Genomic DNA, 24395 nt, shown 5'->3' with positions numbered 1-24395 from the left:
TTTTCGAATTTCAAGTTAAAAATGTTCACAATCTTTGGGATTCTGACTGATAATCATGCCACTATCACTAATATTGTCTGATATTAACACAATAAGGCATGTTAACTAATCAGTTGCAAGGATCTGTGAGTTACTTAACCTTGAGACTGTAATGACAAAAACAGTGTGACTATTTGAAGACACATAGAGGTCAATGAGCAGGTCCTGACATAACCAACAATGTAGGCAATTTTTAGTGAGTAGTGCACAGCACGTATTTTCTGTCATAGAGATAGTACTTCCTGATCTCACATAGAGGGTATTAATGTTCAGTTTCCAACAGTGAGTATGACATGCAAGTGATTGATCATTTGTTTCCTTCAACTAACTGTAAGTGTACAATCCCAATTGCACTTCTTGACTCAGCTGTTGTAACATATGCATCCCCAAATGGGTTGAAGTGCAGGAGGACCAGTGAAGGTGCTATCCTCACTTTTAAAGATGCTGCCAAATGCTGTTTGCTGTACAATTGTCCATTAGCATTGTGCATCTTGTGCCATAATATCATTGTGTATTTAGGAACGTACTTGTGATAGAAGTTAGTGATACTGAACCAAATCTAACTCAATTTATTCATTCCCATACCTATTGCAGGGAAGGACGGCTTTACAGTGCTCAGTGAGCAACACTAAAGCTGCCCAAATCCTAAAGAAAACACAGCATTTGACATTGTAGGGTGAAATAAATTGCCTTGCCCTTTCCCAATATGTGTCATTCTCTCCCACATCTTTCAACCATCAATTTGTTTTTCTCCTAGTTTGTTTTTCTGTCTTCTTTCTCTTTCTCCCTCTCTCTCCCTCTCCGAATCATAGTTCGCGGATATTTTTGCTTATTCTGATAACTTTGTCCTCAGGAGTGGCAATGAAACAGTGTGGTCCAAATAGTCAGGAGACCAGCAGAGCTTGGACAATCTGGACTGGCTGCAATCAACATAAATCAGAAATGATTTTTGCCAGTTGGAATGCTGAGGACAAATTGCTCATTCTGGTACACTCCAGCTCAAAGAGATATGATTGGAAACCCTTGAAACACATTTGGCATTTCCTTTTTGCAATCCTTGCTCATTTAAGTCCTATTTTGTCTGATTTTGGCTTTCAGAGTATGGGACAGTTTCTCATCCCTGGCTTTATCCTGGTGAAATTCCATTGAATACTTTCCATGGTATTAACATACTGCAGAGTTCATGACTCCACATGGGCCTCAAATTGACCGAACCATTTATCTGTACCAATTTATTATAACTAAACATTAAATTTTTCTATGGTTTTATCTACCATCATTCCCACTTTCAAGAAATAATGTTTTAGATAAACTTTTTCTATTCCCTAATCAGAATGTAATTTATGTATCATTGCTTGTTTCTCTTCCCAAAATGCATTCTCATCCCTCGCTTTACATTATGTCCCCTCTGTCATCTGACTGCACAGTCGTATGTCATGAGGAATTAAGTATCTTCAAAGACTCTTATTACACGACAGTTTCTAATTGCTGCATTGGTCTCTTCCACCAAATTGTTTTTTCCTCATTACATTATTCATTCCACCACAGCTGCTGATGACATTTAAATTCAAATAACAAATCTGGGATTGAAATCTAACTTCAGGAATGGTGACCTTGAAATCATTGTTAATTGTTGCAAAAACCCATATGATTCACTAATGTCCTTTATGGAAGGAAATCTGACACCTCTACCTGGTCTGGCCTACATGTGCCTTCAGATCCTTCGTATTGTGTTGACTCTTAATTGTCCTCTGAAATGGCCAAGTGCCAAATAGTTCAAGGACAATTAACAATGGAGAACAAATATGCTGGTCTTGCCAGCAATACCCAACCCCATGACAGAATAAAGAAAAAAATAAATCAACCATTCTTCCATCTGGCTCCACATCTTTACTGTTCTTTAAAACTTTTATCAGTCACCTCCTTGTGAATTTGATTTTGATTGTTTAAGTCTATCTTTCAGTACATTACTTTTCTTATCTGATCATTTTGCTACTGATTATATCTTGGTTTGTTTTGTTTTTACATGCCTTACTGTCTTATCAGTTTAATCCTCCTTCATTACTCTGTTCACTTTTGCTGCAAGGGCATTCATGAATTTAGTTTAGATAGAGCCTGTTCTATCTGAGCACTGACTCTCTGACGTCCCAGAAATGTGCACACCTCTTTTCTCTAGACATTCATTAATCCACAAATTTATTTGCCTGTAAATGATTCAGTATTTTTATTCTTTGATCGTGGGATGTGGTCGTCGCTGGCTACCAGCCAGCATTTGTTGTCCATCTGTAATTGCCCTCGAGAAGATGGTAGTGAGCTGTCTTCTTGAACTGCTGCAGTCAACTGACTGGCTTGCTAGCCATTTCAGAGTGAAGTTAACAACCAATCGTGTTGCTGTGGGTCTGGAATCATATGTAGGCCAGGCCATGTGAAGAAGGCAGTTTTCCTTCCCAAAAACACAATCATGAACCAGACGGGGTTTTACAACAGCTGTCATTTGCTACATGGTCTTCATTACACTAATTTTTAATTTCAAATATTTTATTGGATTCAAATTTTGCTAGCAGCATTTGTGGAATTCATATCTATGTCTTCAGAATATTATACTGGTGTTCTGGATTACTCATCCTGCGAAATGAGCACTATGGCACAAACTCCTAAAAACACTAATGTAATCTTTCACTTTAATGAGGACTTAACTCCTCAAGGATCCTTGGAAAGATTTCATTTCTACTGTTCCCAATTTATTGGTTTTGCATGAACTGTAAGATGCTTTTTCGTGTTCACTTTCCAGAATATTTTACACACTTTCCGTCCTAACAAAGCAGCACTATAAAGTTCAACTGTATTTCTCTAATTATGAAATTCTTCTATTTCCCTAATAATGGAATTCTCACAGCTATAGTTTTCCAATGAGTAGTCTTTTCTCTAGAGCATTATGGATTTGCTTAGTCTGTTCCCACCAGTGTGTCTTTGTCCACATTCCCTTCAGAGCTATTAAGAAGAGGGAAGCTTTTTGAATAAACAGATCCTTGGGATTTCGTTGTAATAGCTCTTCCATTTCTTATCTGCCATTAGGTGCTCCACTGTCTGTAAAAACAGAGGTAAAAACAGAAATAGACATATCACACCGACAAGTCTCTGCTAGATGTAACAGGTTAGGAGGCAGGAGGCCAGTTTAATGTTTTCTCTAGGGCAAGAAGGTGACTCATTATGTCGTAACATTTCATGAAAAAAAAATTGTGCTGCCTGAACTCTGATCACAACCATTTTCTTTATATTAATCTGCAGTGGAATAATGATTCATAAACAGCCTCACCTAATTAAGTGATTATCATATTAAAAGGATTTTAAAAAAACCTAATTCAGATCATAGTGAGGTACATTAGTTACAGCCACGCATTATCCTATAATATAGTTAGATATTGGGTAATATGAGAACTTGCTGACAGATAAAATGCAGGGACTTATTGTGGAATTGACAAACTCTGGTGTGTTCAGGACAATATTTAAATCCTAATTATACCATTCGATTGCACTTATGAGTGAAAGCTGAGCTGGTTTTGGGATGGCTGGCCGTGTGAAAATGATTCAATCTATGGTCCTCTACATTTAAGTGAATCTCTCACATATATGCCAGAGGAACACTGCCACAAATGCCAGCTGCTTTTCATGAGGGGCCCAAAAGATGCTTTAAGTCCTGCCTGTTTCTGCATTTTTCTCATCTGACATCTAGTCTGCAATGTTACCAATTGCACAGAAAACATACAACTTTAGTTCTCAGCTTTCCTTGCTTTAAGCCAATCTTCTCTTGCTCCATCCAAGTGCCTCTTCACAACTTAGAGTTACCTGCTGCACATCCGTCAAGCTGACCTCAATATTTCAGGATCTCAGAATCTATGTCAACAGTTTAATCTTTGCAACATTGGCTTGTTGTGATAAGCTTGAGCTTATGGAGCCATCAATTTTGTGGACACTTCAAGGGAAGTGAAAAAGAAGAAACATTACAAGTTTACATAATACAGCGGCTTCTAAACATAATAAGATAAAATCTTTGGATTTGCCCCCTCTTGCTAAGCCACTGTCTGCATCATTGTGAGGACTCAAAAAGAATGAGAACACAGAACAAGACAAATAGCAACTCTTGTTCCTGAACAACTGATGATGCAAAAGATGAAACTTTTGAAAGCCAGTCTACATTTGAAGAGTCTCCTGAAACCTGTTGTTCTGGCCCATTTGAAATTTGGAAGACCTTTTACATTGCTTGCTAACAATCTCTGGAGACTTTGGGATTATTTAGCTTTGAAGAATGAGGCAGATTGCTCTGCAGTTTTTGACAATAATCTGCAGCTGCACCAATATCCAATATGAAACTCACAGATTGGTATTCCTCTGGGTGATACCTGAAAAATTCAACCAATAGCACAAGCCATCAAGATACTCCCCATAATTGGAGTCACGTGAATTCTTTCATCTACATTCACAGCCTGGCTTTTTCTTAATTATTTGACAAATGACACAAAGGAACACTAATTGTTCACGCGTAGAATGATACAGTGCAGAAAACGGCCATTGTGCCATGTGCCGGCTGCTTGAAAAACTATCCAAATAATTCCATTTTTTTATGAGAGCAAAATATGGTAAAGCTGAAGATCTGAAATAAAAACATAAAAATGCAGGAAAGACTCAGCAGATGAGGCTTCGTTCTGGAGAGTATAATGGAAAGTGGGATGCATATTGCTGCAACAGTTATACCAGCCCCCCTCCCCCAACCCCACGCCCAAATTCCGTAATCTCTGAAAGGCAGGTCATTCTCAAACTGAGTTTAAACTGACTCATTGAAAACAGGCTGAGTGTCTGTCACTAAGGCCCCAATATCCCTATGGTGTCTTACCCACTGATTGTGACATGGAGAACAGGTAAGCACGGACTTACTGCATGTCATACTTTTTGTGTGTCTTGACAAAAATATGTCCAACAGGGGAGGGGTGGGGGAGCGATCCATAAAATCTAGCCAAATATTTCAGGTCAATGTAATTGCAACAGTACTACTAGATTTATTGTTGAATGTTGGGACTGCCCATCCACTAGATATCCTCTGGTCTAGGTGTTCTAATTATCCTGAATATTGGCAGTATTTTGCTAACTATCGTTCTTGTTCAACACTCCATAACATATGCTAAAAGCAACAACAATAGGAACTCGGGTAACTCCTATTGCAGCTATCACTGATGGCACATCCCTCAATTGAAATTTAACATAAAGACTAATTTCTTGATGTTGTCCTTCCCTGCTGTCCTAGTTTCAGCAGAGCTAATGGTGCAAACACTGAATCATTCTTCTTCCTTTTCAATTCAACCAGCTGAAATTCTCAGCCTTCCATTCTAGCAGGGACTGTAGTTAATCTTCTCTTAATTCACACCCATCTTGCCCTCCACTTGAAGGGAATTTTCTTCCTCAACTTCATTAATTCAGGAAATCATTCCACTGCCTTTCATTGTTTATTCTGCAGGCAAAAGCACTGCTCAAATTTAACCTCTTCTTTCTTTTATATTTTCTCTTCATAACCTTCCAATTCCCCATCCCCTTTATTGACAACCGTTTCTCCAGTTAATTTCATTTTCATTGTCATCGACACGCCTCCCATTCCTTTCTTCTTCATTTCGTATGTTCCTTCTACTCTATTGACATTATTACCAAACTTCCACATTGTTACCTCTAGAGATCCCCATGAATCTATTCTTGCACAACAATTCCCCTCCTCCCTCACCAAATCTGCAATCTCTCTCCCAATTTCTCATTTATCTGTTCCCATTGGTTGATGTCATCCAAAGCATGATGCCAGGTTTCCGAAATATGCTGATGACTCCCAATTCTACCCAATGTTAATTTCTCATTGACACTTCACTACCTCTGATTTTTCATGCTCTGTATTTGACCTTCAGTATTTGATGAGCAGAAATTCCTGAAACAAAATATTGGGAAGATTGAAGGCAATATCTTTGGCCCCTGCCAGACTCTCCATTACCTAGTCATTACCTAGCTCCTGCCCTGGTCACTATTTGAAGCTCCACCCAACTGTTTGTGAGATCAGAAACCTCAACTCTCTTCACCTAGTCTTGTTCATCCATTACCTCTGTACTCTCTGGCCATACGTTGGTTTTGGGTATGCCAAACTTTTAATAACAAATTTCTCATTCTAGTGCCAGAATGTTTCTGTGGTGTCTCCTGTATCTATCTCCAAATACGTCCAGTCCTAGAACCTTTAAGATCTTTGTGCTCCTTCCATTCTGACCTCTTGTGCAGACTCATATTTCATCACTTCACTGTTGGTAGCTGTGCTTTTAGATGCCAATAGGTCCTAAGCTGTGAAAGTCTTTCCAAAAAGCTCTCTCCTTTCTCCCTCTTTCTCTACCAGCTTGAGCAAACTTTTCTCACTTTGTAGATCAGCTGGATGTGAAGTTTCCAATGGACTGGCAGTGGATTTGTCTGGTGGTGTGCAGGAATCTGGTAATTGCAGCATGCCTGTATATAGTTTATTTTTTAAACCAGTCACTGGGTTATATTATTTCAATTGGATGAATGAGTATCATGATGACCCACATGAGGTGATTTCAAATCCAGCTTTTTAAAGAGAAATTACAAACATGAAATTTCTCAAGTCCTCTCTAGCTGGATTCTGAAGTTGGGGAAGACACGAAAAAGTGATCAGTTGAAGTGCAGCTGCTTGAAGACGATGGTTCACTTTACTGACACCTCCCCAGATGTGCTGGAGATTGTAAAGTCCTTAGCAAGGTATTGTTTCCACAAATCGGAGGAAGGTGCCTGCCAGTGAAACCAAGGAAGTGTAACAAAGGTAGTGAATGATATTAGCAGTAGGAACATAGTGCTATTCTTCTAGATTCAATGCTGAAAGTGGTTTAATCACATAATCAGTGCAGGAATAGTGAATACGTTGGCACATTTATGTTTTATATTTTATGTATGAGGCTGAGCCCTCACTGTCTGTTTTCAAGCCCTCTCCAGCACATCACTCCTCACACCAATTTAGTTTTCCAGACAAACCATCCTTCTCAGTCTCTGCACTTCATTATGTTCCCATCTGTCCATTCACCAGAACACATGTCCTCTTCCTTATAGAATGTCATGCTTGTCCCTTATAGTCACCCTCAATTAAGAGCCACCATCCATCTAGCTAACAGCATTTGCAATCTGGGATCTAAAAGTACAGAACATCAGGATTAATCAGAGAGATGGAATTGACTCTTCAGCCAATTCAGAACTAATAGCTAAAGAAGTGGAGCTGCTGGACATTAGTTGAGTCATGCTGTGTTTTGGCATCAGAGATGGAAGTATACTGGATCTTTCATTTACCAGGCAACAGAATGAAATGCCAATTACAGGGGCGTATATCAGTCATTCATAGACTCGATTTCAACAAGAATGAAATAGAATCAGAACGATCATAAACACAAAATGACCACTTTAAGCATTCTTACCTTGACACACCTAATTTATGATTTTGAATTTCCATGGGGCCTTTACTAAGGCAGAAAGCTTCTTCTTATCTACCCTATCAGAACTTTGTACACCTCAATCAGGTCTCCTAAACTGCACATATTTAGGGGCAAGGGACAATTTGTGTTGATTTTTGTCAGCAAGTACTAACTTACAACCCAAACCAAACCATTGACTGCCAATGTGGGATATGGTTGTTGTATCTTCAAATGAGAAGGACAGAATAATGTTGTTTCATCTCTGAGGCATGTTATTGAATATGAAAATGAGTATCATCTGAGTATTTTAATGAATGAATTGAAACAACCTGACTCTTGAATGTGTCAATTAACATTGGAGAAAACCAGTTCAGGTGAAAATTACCAAGGAGGAGGAGCAAACATTTTGCAATGCATTCCTGTGCACTGCCCTTAACTAGTCACTGTGCTGTTTTGAATGGGAGTGGCAGTTTAAAATAGTTTCATAGATCTTCTACTTACCAAGTTTCATCATGTTAATTTTCAAAAGCTTAACCTGTTTTTTGTTTCCTGGAATAAATCCAGTGAGAGTGAGACAAGGGAAAACTCTTAGTGATTGAAATGGTTAGCAGGCGACAAAGTGACACAGCCTAATCATATGATAGTTAGACCACAAGTCAAAAGAGAGCAAACATCACGCTCTGTTGCAAAGTCACAAATTCCTGAACATTTACTGTTCGGGGTTGAGGTTAGTTTTCCTGTTCAAAATGAGCTGACTTTAGATTTGATGGAATTAAATTTAAGATTCTGTTATGCCAGTTGTAATGCTCGTCTCGAATCATGATCAATAGAGACTACCACTCTTTGATTGAATGCCACACTAACCAGTTGAGACATTTGGAAATAACATTTTGAATATTAAGTGGAAAAGCAAAAGCACAATCCTGCCAATAATGGGAATCTGAAATAAGCACAGAAAATACTGCAAATAATTAGAGAATGTCTGACAGCATCTATGGAAAAAAAAAGTCAGAGTTAATATTAGGCGTTGCCACCCATTGTTAGAACAAGGAACAGTTAGAAATCTATTGAAGTGAAAAGGTGGGTAGAAAGTGGGTAAAAGAACTATTGTCACATGAAAGCCAAATAAAACAAAACAATGAGAGATAAACCAAGACCAGCAAAGAGAAAAGATTTAAAAAAATTGGAGTAGGTGTTAAAATTATTGAACTAAATGTTTCATCTGAAATACTGTAAGATGCTTAATTGAAAAAAAAATGAGATACTGGTCAGATCCCCTGCCTTTTGATGATATTGTGATGACTGGCATAAAAATGACCTTGTACAATCGCATCAAGAAATACCACTGGATCTTGTGCCAATCAGGTATTTAAGTGGCCACCCAGCTGGGCTTCCCACTGGGAACAATTCATGGTGCAGTGAGGTCCTACCCCGTCTGAGCTGTTAGCCAGTCAGAGGCTGTGGCTCCTGGTGGCAAAGCAACCAGAGGTCTAGGAGCACTAGGCATGGGAGGTATATTTTCAGGGGCAACAAGGGCTGGGGTCGCAGAAAGAGAGGGGTCAAGGGAGGTCAGAGGTAAAGGTGGGTGTTTGGCTTTCAGTGGCCAGCTTATTGATTCTATCTGTGCACTTAATCATTCCCAGGATGGGACAGCTCATTGACCTCAGGCAGACTGACAGGGCCTTCTCAACTCTAATTCTGATCAGGAGGCTCCCAATGTTCTCGCCTGCCAGAAATCATGTTAATCCAGGTGGTGGCAGGAGAATCCTGAAGTGGTCATTCAATCTAAGAGTGTCAGTTGATGACTTAATTCCTGTGGTTGAGGGAAGGCAGTAGGAATATTTCTAGGACACCAACGCTCCCTGAATATTGTCTGCTTGTCCAAATTCTTTGCTGCTTTTTAGGAGGGGAGCTATCTGATAACTGTTCCTCAAGCTTATATTGAACTTATTTTTTAATTCCTTCATGGAATGAAAGTACCACTGGCGGGGCCAGCAATTATAGTCCATCGCTAGTCGCCCTTGAGAACGTAATGGTGAGCTGCCCGTTGGACCGCTGCAGTGCATTTGGTGCAGGTAGACCCACAATGCTGTTATGGAGGGACTTTGACCCAGCAATACTGAAAGAATGGTGATATCAGATTCAAGATGATGGCAGAGTAGCAGCACTGCGCATGGGTTCTTAAACCTCAGCTCATCTGCTCCCATATGCTTTCGTTCTTTTTTCTCTTTCTTTTTACTTCTGTTCTTTTTCTATGCCTTAACCTCCACTGCAATTAAAGAAATCAGAGTCAGCAAGGCGGGGAAGATTGTGTGAGCAGAGATCATGGGGAAAAATCACACTGAGGAGAGGTTATGGGGAAGAGAACATCATTGGGTTTAGTCTCTGCAGAGGGAGAGATAGGGATTACGAAGGGAAGAGGGTTTGCAGACAAAGAGGAGAAGCACTCTTGCTCCTCATGGCCTATGTCAGTGATTGGCTGCTCGATCTGGCACGTCTTTCCACTATTTGGCAGCTGGGTTTCTGGAGCCTTTGTAAACTCAGCTGCAGCCTGCTGTGTTCATCCAGCCCTGCACCTTGTTGTCTTGGATTCTCCAGCATCTGCAGTTCCTACTATCTCTGCAGCCATTAGATTTAGCTCCTGCCAAAATGTGAGGAGCACAGCCCCATTAACACACTAAAAAGACTGAGGGTGGTTTCCTGAGGTACTCTCATCCTCTGCACGAAACTGCATGTTAAACTCAAAATAGACACATCTGCATCAGGTATTTCCATTTTAAGTTGTCCCATTCTCTATGTAACAATTATGCCTGCATTCTCGGGTTAAGGATCATCTTTTCTGGGCTGTTGTCTAGGTTGGTGTGTATGCCTGGGACTTATAGAAGGATGTGTCGCTCAGTTTGATACCAGTGGAGGTAGAATACAAAATGCACAATCCTATGTTCTTGCCCATGTGATAAGGCGACCTGCAATTTTGATCCACAATTCTGGACCATTGATTATTTGTATTGGCTGCATTAACATTCAAATGCCCTTCCTGAACATCCCAAAACATAGCTTCTGTTAACTTACCCTGACATAATCTATAGTGTTATCCAAGGTGACTGCCAGCTGTGTAGCCAATTAATGTTTCCACAGAAAACAAAACATTATGCCCCCAGCACTCTTATTGTTTCTTTACAGATATTACATTGACATGAGACATAAACAGCAACCTCAGTTGACTATAAACAATGTCATCAAAGTCCAAGGGTACATTTAGTATCATTGAAAGTTATTCGAAAATTCTAACTGCATTGTTCTCCTTATTACTTATCATTACAAAAATTAATGTTCACAGAAATTTCATGGGCTAATTTCTACTGTGGAGCAAGAATATTTTGCATTTATTTAACCCAAAGGAATGATGGACAAATGGTTTTCGTATTAATTGCATGATCAAATGTCATCCTCATAGAATCGTGGAGTCCTACAGCACGGAGATAGGCCCTTCCACCCAAACTGGTCTATGCCAACCAAATTGTCCATCCATGTTAACCCCATTTCCCTGCTCTTGGCCCATGTCCTTCTAAACCTTTCCTATCCATGTATTCGTCCAAATGCCTTATAAATGTTGTTAATGTACCTGCCTCAACCACTTCCTCTGGCAGCTCACTCCATATCTGTACTATCCTCTGTGTAAAAAAGTTGCCCCTCAGGTTTCCATGTAATCTTTCCCCTCTTACCTTAAACTATTGCCCATTACTCCTTGATTCTCCAACCCTGGGAAAAAGACTGAGTGCATTCATCCTATCCACGCCTCTCATGATCTTATACATTTCTTTAAGATACCCCCTCAGTCTCCTATGCTCTAAAGAAAAAAGTCATGGCTTATCCAACCTCTCCCTATAATTCAGTGCCTTGAGTCCTGGCAATATTCTTGTAAATTTCTTCTGCCCTCTTCCAGTTTAATAACATCCTTCCTATAGCAAGGTGACAAAAACTGAACACAATACACCAACGTCATGTACAACTGCAACATAACTTCCCAAATTCTATACTCAATGCCCTGATTGATGAAGGCCAGTGTGCCAATAGCCTTCTTCACTGCCCTATCTACCTGTGACTCGATTTTCAGAGAACCGTGAACCTGAACTCCAAGGTCCCTCTGTTCCACTACACTCCTTAAGGCCCTACCATTCACCATGAAATTCCTACCTGGATTTGACTTTCCAAAATGCAACACTTCACACTTATCTATATTAAACTCTATCTGCCATTTCTCGGCCCACTTCCCCAGCTGATCAAGTTGCTGCTACAATTTCTGATAACCTTCCTCACTGTCCACGATATCGCCTATTTTAGTGTCATCCGCAAACTTACTAATCCTGCTTTGTACATTCTCATCTAAATCATTGATATAGATAACAAACAGCAATGGACCCAGCACCGACCCCTGAGGCACACAAGTCACAGACCTCCAGTCCAGCAAGCATCCTTCCACCATTATTCTCTACTTCCTACTATCAAGCAAATTGTGTATCCAATTTGCTAGCTCTCTGTGTATTCCATGTGATCTAACCTTCCTGAGTGGCCTACCATGTGGAACCTTATCAAAGGCCTTACTGAAATCTATATAGACTATGTCTACTGCCCTGTCTTCATCAATCTTCCTGGTCACTTCATTAAAGAACTTTAACAAATTTGTGAGGCATGATCTCCCACACATGAAGCCATGCTAACTACTCCTAATCAAACACTGTCTTTCCCAATGCACATATATATGTCTGGCCCTTCCTGGCTAGTGGGGTAACTAAATTAATTAAAATTTGGTGATTCTTAGGTTGCTACCGCATGGGACAGCAATTTAAGCTGTCACATTGTCACTAAGTGTCAGTTGGTTCAGTAAGGCTTTGAGTGAAGCAAATCTATTGCCTTTCCATAGCCTGGCCATAAGTGATACCACTTCCACATGACATAATTGATTCTTAACATTCTCAGAGTCATTAAGGATGAGCAATAAATATGCCACAATTATCCACATCCTGAGAATAAGTATACTTTTAAATTATAAACTGAAGGTGCTGGAGAAATTCAACATGTTTGGTAGCATCTGTGAAGACAGAAATAGAGTTAATGTTTTGAGTCCTTTATGACTTTTCCTTTTCTTCTTGGTCTGAAGAGACCTGCTGAGTTTCTCTAGCACCCTGTTTTTATTTCAGTTTTACAATATCCTCTGCACTTTAATTTAATATATATATTTTTAAATATTATTTAACATGTCCTGCTGTGCTATCCATCCCTCCATACACTGATCCATAATCGATAAACATCAATTAGCAGGCCTTTGACTCCTAGTTTTACAGTGCTGCATTATTAAAGTGTCAGGCCTAGCTTAGTTGGTGCCAGTATTCCCTTTAAATCAGAAGGTTCTGGATTCAAGTCCCATTTCAGTTTGTAAGGAAGAAGACTAAATTGAACTGCAGGATCTGAATATTGTTGGAAGTGCTATATTTCAGATGAGATGCTAAACCAAGGCCCTATATCCTGTTTGTGTGGATTTCAAAAAAAAAAATCCCATGGTATTATTTTAACTAGAGAGGGCCCAGTCTCCTGGCCAAAACTTATACCTTGATCAATGTACAATAAGGGCTTATCTGGTGATTAGGACATTGTCATTTGTGGGACTTACTGTGCACACATTGGTTGCTGCATTTCCTGGAATAAACCAGTAATAATACTTCAGCGGGTTTTAAAGCACTTTGAGATGCCTGGTGATGGTGATGTATAGATACAAACTTTCTTTCTTTTTACGGATACTACATATATTGTAGCATGGAGTTTCTAAATGTGAAGAGAAAAATGTTTCTCTATGTAGCACAACTTTTAGCTTATTTGATTGGAATTGTACAAATGATTGTTAAACAGATAGCTGGAAGGAAGTTTTTGTGTCTTGCAGCATTCCCACAGTTTTACCATTTTTCTTCAAGGCTTTCAGGTTCATTGAAATTAACAGCAGCACATTTATACTGTAACCACATGGTCCAAAGACATAATTCAAACATGGACTCCAATATAATTTTCAGATGAATTTGTCTTCAAGCTGGCAACAAATGCAAACAAAGACCAGGAATAAGCCATTCAGCCCTCCAAGACCGAATAGGTAATAATTGATTTGTATCTTAACTGTATTTATCCACTGTTGTTCCAAATCCTTTGCTATTCTTTTTATCTATGCTTCCTGATTTTACTTGACAATATTGTCCTTGCAAACTGACGTCTCCGACTTCTCACTCCTTTCCAAAGTCCTCAAACATGTTGTCATCTGCCAAATTCATTCCCTTTTTTCCCAGAACTCCATGTTTAAACTACTCCAATCAGGTTTCCACCTGTGCTGCGTTACCATTCTCCTCTTCCTGAGTCAAATGGACTTTTCTGGGTTTGAACTTCCAAGGGTCAGAGAGGGGCAGGCACAATGGAGGTAGAGGATCCAACTACCTCTGGAGTGACCTGACAAGAGGCTTCTGAAGGGCCAGAGGTTTTTTCTCTGGATGGATGCCTCCTGGCACCATCCTGCCTCCTTGACTGGGCATCTCTCCAGCAGCCCCTGGGAATACTGGACTTGGCTCTCCAGGACAGCCACCAATCTGTCCATGGAGGCAGCTAAACATGATTGAGGCAGATGGGACCCCAAAGTGTAGCTGTATTCCTGTAGCCTCCAGGCTACGAGGATCACCGCCTCTCACATACCTGTCTGCTGCTCCTGTTCCTCCCAATGCCCATGAAGGAACTCGCTGATCTGCCTGGGACTATGCTGGTTCCTGGACTCTGGCAGTCTTCTGAATACCAGCGACCTGGGCAGCTTCCTTCTCAGCCAGCTGTGGAGCTCAAAAAATTGTGCCTCCAACCTTTCTATTGAGGTGTCAGTTTCTGAGCCAGTCAGGTTTGCAGGAAGCAGGCTTCCTGATGTTCCCCTCTGAGGAGTCAGAACTCTCTTCCTCAGAACCTGAGGAGTTTGCTTCTGGCGGAGCTGGCCGTTTCTCCCCTGGGGCTGTGGACATCCCTCTGGTACATATAAAGGAGAGAAGGTGGCACGGCTGATGTTTAGAGGTAGAGTGCTATGAATGATGATTGGGGTAGGTTTATGAGAGATTTGAAGTGGAATGAAGAGTGGTACTCACTTGGTGGGGCATGAATGTCTCCTAGTCTCCTCCTGCAAGGGACAGGATTCTTTCCTCATAAAGGGATGAGGGATCTGATGTTAGGCTCCTCCACCTGTCCTTTCTGCCCTATTGTGGGCGTTCTGCTCCTGGAATGAGAGAGAGAGGAAGGAACTGAGTGAGATTAAAGTAGGCAGCATGGCTGCTAATGCTGGTGCAAGAGGGAGAAATGTGGTAAATGCTCCTGGCAAGTGAGTAGACAGCGCAGAGGACATGCAGGTTTGGTGATCTGGAAGGTCAGGGCAAAATGAGAGCAAGTGAGGGAAGATGTTGCATGCAGTAGTGACAGTGGCAGAACCATGAGCTTTAGTGGAGGTGGGTTAAGTACAGAGATACAGTGAGTGTTATGTAGCAGTGTCGTATTTTCCTGGTGGAGTGAAGAAGGTCATTGACCTTCTTACTTCTTGTGGCATTGATGGCCATTTTCCAGACTGTGAAGGTTGGCCTAATCCAGTTGGTGACCTCGGACCAGGCTGCCCAAGTCTGGTGGTATAGCTTCCTCTGCCAGACCTCTTGGAGAGGGCGCTCCTCTACAGAACCACCCCATCCACCAGAATCTCTACGTCCCTGCTGGATACTCATGAGCCATTTTCTCCTTCTCCAACATCTCCTGACTTAAATGTCTGCAATTGAACAGGATAGCTTTGGAATGCCAGCGTTTGTCTGATTGCAAAGTGGTCATTAAATATAGTGCATGTGACCAGGAATACTGACCTTTTGGCAGATATCTGTTGAATGGCAAATTCTTCTTGGAGTGGCATGTGATAAAATGGGGCTAGAATTGGCTGAGGGGGCACTGAAATGGGGGGGTATGAAATTAATGAGGCAAATTTGGTGAGATATGGCATGAGATATGAAAACCCTCAAAAAAACCTGGCGAAATGACACCTACCCAAAAAGAACTTAAGATTCAGCCCATCGTTTCTAAAACTGCTGAACCCCTTGAGTAGATTACAGCGTTGTAGTTCAAAAACAGATTAGTTTGATTAGCTCGTTAGCGTTGCTGATTATTCCTCAAGATAAAACAAACCTTTCAAAATCCACAGTGTCTTAATTGATGAAGCGCTGATGAAAAGCTTATTCAGTCCATAATTAAGAAACATTAAACGATTTGGAATTGCTGTCAGTTAGACTTAGTTTAATAGGATTTTGGATTCAATGAAAGATCCACCATTATATTATAAGAATAGGTTCACTGTCCTTTAGGACAAATTAATTTGTTGATGTGCCATGTAAGTCGGAAACAAAATCTTTCAGAAAATCCCGTCAAATGAGATTACTTTGTTATGTTTTTGTTCTTTGCTATAATTTGAAAAAAGCCCTTCCGTTAATTTACCAAAGAATATAAGGCAGAAACAACTTGGAAATTTTTTTGTCTTTGTATGGACTTTGGCTCAAGTACAGACACTAAAGCTTTCTTGCAGAATCCAACATTTCTGACCTGGAAATGTGAAAAGTGGGAGCTGGGGCAGGAATTGGAAGAGGAAGGGAAAAGTAGAGAAGGGTCTGTTCTGGTCAAACATGTCAGTAATGATTATGCCAGGGATCTGTTTTATTCATTTGCTGATTGCTCAATTTATTTCTTGAATTTGCAAGGATAATGAGAATGTTTTTGATACATTTAATCAAAATCTATTTCTGAGACATCATGCAAGTGAAAGTATCCTTATTGGTATGTTTATAAATTGAAACATATATCGACCCTGATTTTCACTTCAAGTTAGTTGTAAGTTTATGGGTAGCAAGAGGAGTTTAAAATTGACCTTCTGTTTCAGAAAACAAGTCCAGGGTAACTTTACTCCCAAGCCACATGAGATTCTCTCAGGTGTCAGCTTTCCCGTTGGATTTGCTGACATTGGAAAACTGTCCATTTCTGAAAGACAACTTCTAGTGGCATGGTGGCTCAGTGGTTAGCGCTGCTGCCCCACAGCACCAGGGGCCCAGGTTCAATTCCACCCTTGGATGACTGTCTGAATGGAGATTGCACATTCTCCCTGTGTCTGTGTGCGTTTCCTCCAGGTGTTCCTGTTTCCTCCCACAATCCAAAGATGTGCAGGCTTGGTGGATTGGCTATGCTAAATTGCCAATAGTGTCTGGGGATGGGGCTGGATGGGATACCCTGAGGGTTGGTGTGGATGTGTTTGGCCAAAGGGCCTGTTTCCATACTGTAGGGATTCTATGATCCACCGGGGAAAATTTAAAAATATGGTTTGATCACTTTAATACACTAAGAAGTCCATTTCAATTTGTCCTGGAATTAAAGTCTGTCCTTTATTATATTTTTAGTTTCTGGTTTCTTTTCATTACAGCTTGTTCGTCAGCAGTAGCAGATGATGTGGACCGGTCTAACGCTGGCACCTCCACATCATGGCTACCATCGACAGCACAAACTGCTGGCTCAAAGTAAAGAGGATCTCCAAGAAGATTGTGCATATCGACACAGACACAGAGATGCAAGAAAGCAGAGAAGATCCTGAAAGGACTACAGATCACAAACCCACTCAAATCGACCTACAATACAAACTTTGCTGAGAGACTTGGCCATCACACCTCTCGCACACTTCTCAGTCCAATACTAGCAGTAGCAGAATTATTGAAGCAGGAAAAGGTTAAATGATTTCAAAGCTCTTTAATGTAAAATCAGGGGTGGAGAGCTGTTAATACTGAAGGACTTTTACTGGCTTTTCAGGTGAAGGACTGGGAACCTCATTGATAATGTTTCTCTGTCAACTTGCCTGGCTGGCCTAGCTACAATGCATTTCTCTATGCTGCCATTTTGTCATTTGTTCTTGCCTTTGTCCAATTCTGATCTAACGATACATCATTTTTTTGCTGAGCTTCCAGCACCTCCACTCCTCATTTGCATTTTCAGGTTGTGTAGATTCAGCAATCTGCAGTGATATGGGGCAGAATTTCTCTCCCTGGTGTGGTCAAAGCAATGATGACATAGTTGGGAAGATGTGAAAGGAATGAAAAAAATCAGAATCTCAACATAGGGAAATATTTTTGCAGTTTTCCCCTTGAACTTTAAATGGTAACTTCAGAATTTTGCCATAGAGCAGAGCCTTACTTTATTTCCTTGTTCACTTTCCCTGAGAAACTAGATTGTGCAAAATCCCAATTTATAGGTCAGACTGGGTACCTGGTAGCTACAGCTCACTGATTGATTGTCTTGGCTATCATTCAACTTTTGTTTCTTCAGCATAAACTCCCTGCCTACTGTATGGGCACTATCCTCCTTTGTCCATACAAATTGGCACTGGCAAACCACCAGCTTCATGACATCATTGTGTCTGAACTTGGAACAACTCTCACACCAACTGCCCTTCAGGAATGTAATAGGATATTCTCGACTTGCCTTGACAAGTGCAGCTCTAACAACACTCAAGAAAATTCAGGACAAAGCAGCCCGCTTAATAGGCACCACATCCACAGGCATCCATTTCCTTCACCACTGACACTCAGTAGCAATGATGTGTACTATCAATAAGATGTAGTGCAGAAATTCACCAAGGCTCCTTAGGACAGAAATTTCCAAACTTGCAGCCAATACCATCTAGAAGGATAAGGCTAATGAACAAATGCAGTTTCCCCTACAAGCCACACACCATCCTGACATTGAAATATATCGCTGTTCCTTCAGTGATGCCAGGTCAAAATCCTGGCATACCCTCCGTAGAATTATAGATACCTGGATTGCTTTCGAAGTGGTCAATGAAAGGACTTTGGAACGTACTTCTTTTCAGAAGATATTACTTGGTATTCATATGTCTTGTGAAAACCATTTACTGTCAAGTTCTAGTTTCTGTTTTGGACATTGTTTTGAAGTAATTGAGTAAAAGCCTGTGGAAAAGAAGAAGTTTCCCAGCTCAGCTTGCCTGTTTCTGGTAAAGAACTCCTGCTCCAGCCACTCTGTAGCCTCTGAAAGAGTTTGTCAACATTTCCTAAATGACTGTGTCTGCAAAGGTTTCCAGAGACAACTGCAGATGCTGAACAACAGCCTTTGTGTGCCTAACCATCAGACTGGCACCTAAGCATCTCAAACTTTATCAATTTTTATCTTCAAGAACTCAGGCCAGAGTGTTCTCCTGTTTTAAAGTGAATTTTTGCTGAGAAAGATCATTTATTTTTGTCCCTTTATGTTGTCTGTGAGAGTTTGGGATTATTTCGAGGGGTAGCTGTGCATAACAGTTTGGAAGTTACAGATTATATCCCCAATAGAGGCCTATGACAATAAAAAGTCAAGGATGATGGTGGGTTTGCCGGTCACCAGTGAAGCTGGACACCATGAACCTGTAGGTAGCAAGTGAGAAATCAGCCTCCTCTTGCAGTGCTCCTCTGAAATATCCAAGAAAGTTCCTATAAGCTCATTGGCCCTTTGCTAAGGTCATCTATGAGTAGCACCCAATCACTTGCTATATTCTAACAAACCTAGTTGCTACTTGTTCTGTTTCTTCAAGTTTTTGCTGCAGCTGTCCCCTTTCGGTCCAATTGTTCAGTTCATTCAAAACAGTGAAGCAGAAACAGCAACCATGATAAGCAGTGGTGCGAAATGAGGAAGAAAATCAGAAAAAATGAAAGAAATTTAGAACTGCACTTCTTCCATGTAGCACAAGTCAGAATAGCCAAGGTGAGTGGCCTCTACTTTCTGCTTCCTAATCCTGTCAGTTATTAGCTGAAACCAATGTTCCAATACTTACTTAGCAAGTTTGATACTGGGAGAAACCTTCGGCTGACCTAATGAAAATCACATTATGATCCAAATGATATTATTTTATATTTATTAATGAACTAATTAAGGAAAACTTAACACATTGATTAGCCTATAGCATAGTATACAGAGAAAGAACATACAACATGCATTGTAAATATTTTTGGGGGAAATTTCAAAACGCAAAAAATTTGAACAAAAGTATATAAATTCCATGAATGCTGCCATGCAAAGTATTCAATCCACGTATTGTTCGTTTCATGCAATGTGTTTGTTGTTCAGGCCTTCATATTGTTCTAGAGACTTATGTCCTGAAATAGATACAAGATTAACAAAACAGACTAGTTTCACTCTTAGGTCAACTCCCATGAGATGGAAATCTCAGGAAGTACTTCCTCTTGCTGGGGAATGACGAATGAAGATAATGGATTCTAATTGACTCAACCTCTCACTAAACAGCTCAGACTTTGCAAAATACATGGCTTTAACTTTTGGTCAGATTAGAAGTCTTACAATTCCTACTGTCAGAGTTAATAAATCTAGGAAGTACACTTGAAGGATATTTAAACATATTTAGAATGGAAGCTTATGACCGTAAAAATCACTTTGAAGAGAAATGGTTGCCATTATTTTATCAGACTCACATTCTAATTATTTAAATGTATTGTCCAAAACAACAAAGGTTTTATCCCAGTCTCTGTCACATCAATTTCCACATTAAAATTCAAACTCTTGAAATTAGTAACAACATTTACAACATTTACCCCTGCTGACCAAGCTCAGGGAGGGATGGCAGAGGGTTGCAATGCTTAATGAAGGTCCAGTTAAGAGTCTCATCCAACACTGCAGATAGTCAACTAAATCCATCCAGCAAGCCTTTTAGGTTTCCCAATGACATTCTATAGGGAGTGGGGTTGGAATGGAGGAGGGATGGGTGATGTGGATCTCAAATCCTCAATCAAGTCTCTGCTGTAAACTCCCCCACCCACCGCTCGCTGGTCACCCAAATCCCCATTCTATTCTGTTTGGGGGCCCATGGTCAAACTCTCCTGTAGCCTTGAATATAATATGGAGAGTGGCAGTGCCAATACTAGGAAGGTGACAGCCTCTCATCGCCAGCAGGTTTCATCAACATGATTTCTGCCCTTAATAGAGTGGGAAGCTGGTGTGGCCCTAGTAAAGCACCTGATTACCTGGTAATGACACAGAGCTCCCACTGCTTCTCCAACAGATGGGCAAGGACACAACTGAAAGTTCCAGCACTTTTTATTACAGCAGTTTCTGACCCTGGTGTTTCTTCCTCACTTTGTTTGAGGCTTGGCTTTTATCTTCAGATTACTGCTACAATTTAAAATAAGGACCATAGTTTACATTGGCTAGGCTCATTAGTGACACCAGAGGAGGGTGAAGCAGGTAATGGAAGTCTGATAAATCAGTTACAGAAATAATGACTAAACCTGTATTTATGAAACAGATTTAAAGTTCTCACGCTATCCCTGAGCACTTATGTCTAATAGGGATAGCAACAGCAATGCAAAGGAGTGAAGCACCATATATGGGATAACACAGCATGGAGCTGGAGGAACATAGCAGGCCAGGCAGCATCAGAAGAGCAAGAAAGTTGACGTTTCAGGTCAGAACCCTTCTTCAGAAATGGGGAGGGGGAAGGAGCTCAGAAATAAATAGAGAGAGGAGGGGTGGGGCTGGGGAAGGTAGGTGGGATGGTGATAGGTGAATGCAAGTAGGGAGTGGTGGGGATTGGTCAGTGAGGTGGGAAGGGCAGATAGGTGGTAGAGAAGATGGACAGGTTGTGTCAGGTCAAGGAGGCGGGGATAAGAGGGAAGATTGGTCGTGGGATGAGGCCAGGGATGGGAAGATTTTAAAACTAGTGAATTCCATGTTTAGGCCATTGGGCTGTAGGCTCCCGAGGAGGAATATGAGGTGCTGTTCCTCCAGTTTGCAGGTGGTGTCATTGTGACACTGGAGGAGGCCCAGGATGGACAGGTCACCCAGGGAGTGGGAGTGGGAGGGGGAGTTAAAATGGTTTGCGACTGAAAGGTGTTGTCGTTTGTCATGTGCAGAGCACAGATGCTCTACAAAATGGTCTCTGAGCCTCTGCTTGGTCTCACCGATGTAGAGGAGGCCACATCAGGAACAGTGGATACAGTAGACCAGGTTGACGGATGTGCAGGTGAACCCCTGTCTGATATGGAAGGTTTGTTTTGTGTCTTGAATGGAGGTGAGGGGGGAGGTGTAGGGGCAGGTGTAGCACTTCCTGTGGTTGCAGGGAAAGGTGCCGGGGATGGTGGGGCTTGTGGGCAGTGTGGAGCAAACGAGGGAGTCGCAGAGAAGGTGGTTCCTATAAAAGGCAGATAGAGGTGGGGAAGGAAATATATCTTTGTTTCTGGGGTCAGATTGTAGGTGGCACAAGTGGCAGAGATTGATATGTTGAATATGGAGGGTAGTGGGGTGATACGTGAGGACAAGGGAAATCTGTCTTTATTTTTGTTGCAGGGAAGGGATGTGAGGGCAGAGGTGCGGGAAACACGAGAGATGTGGTTGAGGGCATTTTCAATCACCAGAGTGGGGAAGTTACTGTCCTTGAAATAAGAGGACATTTGCGATGTGCGGGAATGGAACGACCCATCTTGAGAGTAGATGTGGCAGAGGCAGAGGAATTGGGAGTACGGGATTGCATTCTTGCAGGAGGATGAGTGAGAGGAAGTGTAATCTAGGTAGCTGTGGGAGTCGGTGGGCTTGAAATAGATGTCGGTTTTGAGGCAGTCACCAGAGGTGGAGACGGAGAGGTCCAGGAAGGACAGGGAGGTATCGGAGATGGTGCCTGTGAACTTGAGGTTGGGGTGAAAGGTGTTAGTAAAGTTGATAAACTGTTCAAGCTCCTTGTGGGAGCACGAGGCAGCGTCAATACAGTCATCGATATAATGGAGGAAAAGGTGGGGGATAGTGTCAGTGTAGCTGCAGAAGAGAGATTGTTCCACGTATCCTACAAAGAGGCAGGCATAGCTTGCCCCATGTGGGTTCCCATAGCCACCCCCTTAGTCTGTAGGAAGTGGGAGGATTTGAAGGAGAAGCTGTTAAGGGTAAGGACGAGTTCAGTTAAGTGGATGAGGGTGTCAGTGGAGGGGGACTAGTCGGACCTGCAGGAGAGGAAGAAACGGAGGGCTTTTAGGCCATCCGCATGGGGGATACAAGTGTACAGGGATTGGATGTCCACCGTGAAGATGAGGTGTTGGGAGCCAGGGAATTGGAAGTCTTGGAGGAGGTGGAGGGCATGGGTGGTGTCCCGGACATGGGTAGGGAGTTCCTGGACCAGAGAGCACCATATATGATGTCTCCAGGACATAAAACTCATCACTTTTCCATTGTTTTTACAAGAGAAGAGGGCCCAATGTCAAGGACTGATGAAGGAGTATCCAAATGGCAAAGTGCCCAATGGGTGCAGATGGAGACAGAAATACTGTAGCTGGCCTATCATCAATCATGCACGGCCCTTTGGCTGTGGGAGTGGGCACTTGAGGCTGGAGGAATACAAAGTATCCATCATTCAATGTTGTGAAGGGAGTATAGTCTGGTGGCTGTGTGGCTGAGACAGTGGATGAGTGATGGTGTCTTGCCTAAAGGATGGGAGTGCATCACATGCAGCGATCTCTTTGCAAACTTCATCTGCAGTGTTAAGCAGTGCTGCCCTCTTCTCCAAAAGATCAACCATCAGCCCCAAGGCTCCTCAAAGGAATACTGAGGGTGCAGCATCCCATCCATGCCTTGCACGTTTGGCCAGTTCTGACACTCGCTCCTTGCTGGGGATGCACACATTGGCTGAAAGAGAAGGACATTCTCCTTTAAGCACCACACAAGAGCTGGACCAGCTTCCAGAGGTAGTGAAATGTCCTTTGGAGGACTGTGGGAGTTCAGGTCAATGCTGAGCCCCAGCCTTAGGAAGAGGAAGAGGAATTGCCTGTAATGTGGCAGATGCTGGATGTGTAATGGGAGTTGCATGAAGATCTAACACAACTTCAAGAACATATGTGTGCCCTTCCCAGACAGTGGAAGAGTCTACCCAGGCCATGAGTCCTTCAATCTCCTTCCTGCAGCTTGATTAGAGTTTAAATACTAGCTTGGAATGGTTGTTTGAAATGGCTTATTCTGAGCTGTATATCCAACATAATCTTATGCAAGAGCACCTGACAATTCAGTAGGATATGTATTTCCTTACATTTTTATTTAGCAATCTGTGTTACATTATATATAGCATAATATATAATATACTATTCTGTATACAATAAAACAAGGAAGTGCATCAATTAGATGGAATATGTGACTCAGAGTTATGGTTTTATAAATTTGCTTTACACATTTATTGCAATTAAATCTGAATCAGTTCCTGATTCTTAGAAAATGAATGACGTGGTAAGTCAATATTCAAAGAGGATGTAAATGGATATGCTGCCTTGTAAATATATTGTAAATACCGCACTCCTAGACATTTTGGTGCATTGCAAACTTAAATAGGTTGATCTTTTTGGCTTTGAGTTTGTGAGTTTCGTCATTTTGTCATGTTAATAAATAGGCTGACAGCATACTCCCATCTGCTCAGCATAAGGTTTCTAGTCATGTCGTGAAACGAATCTGGCTCGGTTGAAACTGTCACATTAACTACTGCTAACTAAAGTTTTCTGAACAGGAATTCAATTTTCTCAAACAAGCTGTTTCGTTCTTACAGGTAGCATTAATTTGAAAATACTCTTAACTTCGCTGTAGTCAGCATTGTTATTTATGTATTTCATCCAAGTCATACAATTAAGGTCATGCCTGAAGTAATGTTCTATAACATCATGTTACTATTCTGCACATCACATTATTATATCTTCTATACAAGCTGATAATCATCACGTAATTATCTTTGCCATGAAGAAATGCTGAATCTTTTCATAC

At 41.3% G+C, this 24395-nt stretch overlaps 1 long non-coding RNA gene across 9 annotated transcripts in view; it reads right to left on the bottom strand.

Annotated features, from left to right (window-relative positions):
• LOC125482959 overlaps positions 1–24395 on the bottom strand; it is a 111528-nt gene that overhangs the window by 28190 nt on the left and 58943 nt on the right. For 3 of the 9 annotated variants that reach the window (XR_007261965.1, XR_007261954.1, XR_007261952.1), the window contains 2 exons: positions 14693–14820; positions 2764–3126 (listed from right to left, as the gene is read on the bottom strand). This is a non-coding gene — a long non-coding RNA (uncharacterized LOC125482959). Of the gene's footprint in view, positions 1–2763; positions 3127–14261; positions 14577–14692; positions 14821–19501; positions 19754–24395 lie in introns of those variants that run through there. The other 6 variants (XR_007261960.1, XR_007261961.1, XR_007261959.1 and 3 more) reach the window with 5 other exon arrangements.

Source organism: Rhincodon typus, chromosome 4, assembly GCF_021869965.1.
Source record: "Rhincodon typus isolate 14 chromosome 4, sRhiTyp1.1, whole genome shotgun sequence".
NCBI lineage: Eukaryota > Metazoa > Chordata > Chondrichthyes > Orectolobiformes > Rhincodontidae > Rhincodon > Rhincodon typus.
Note: the sequence above shows the minus strand (reverse complement) of the source record. Positions and strands in the feature narration are given on the sequence as shown.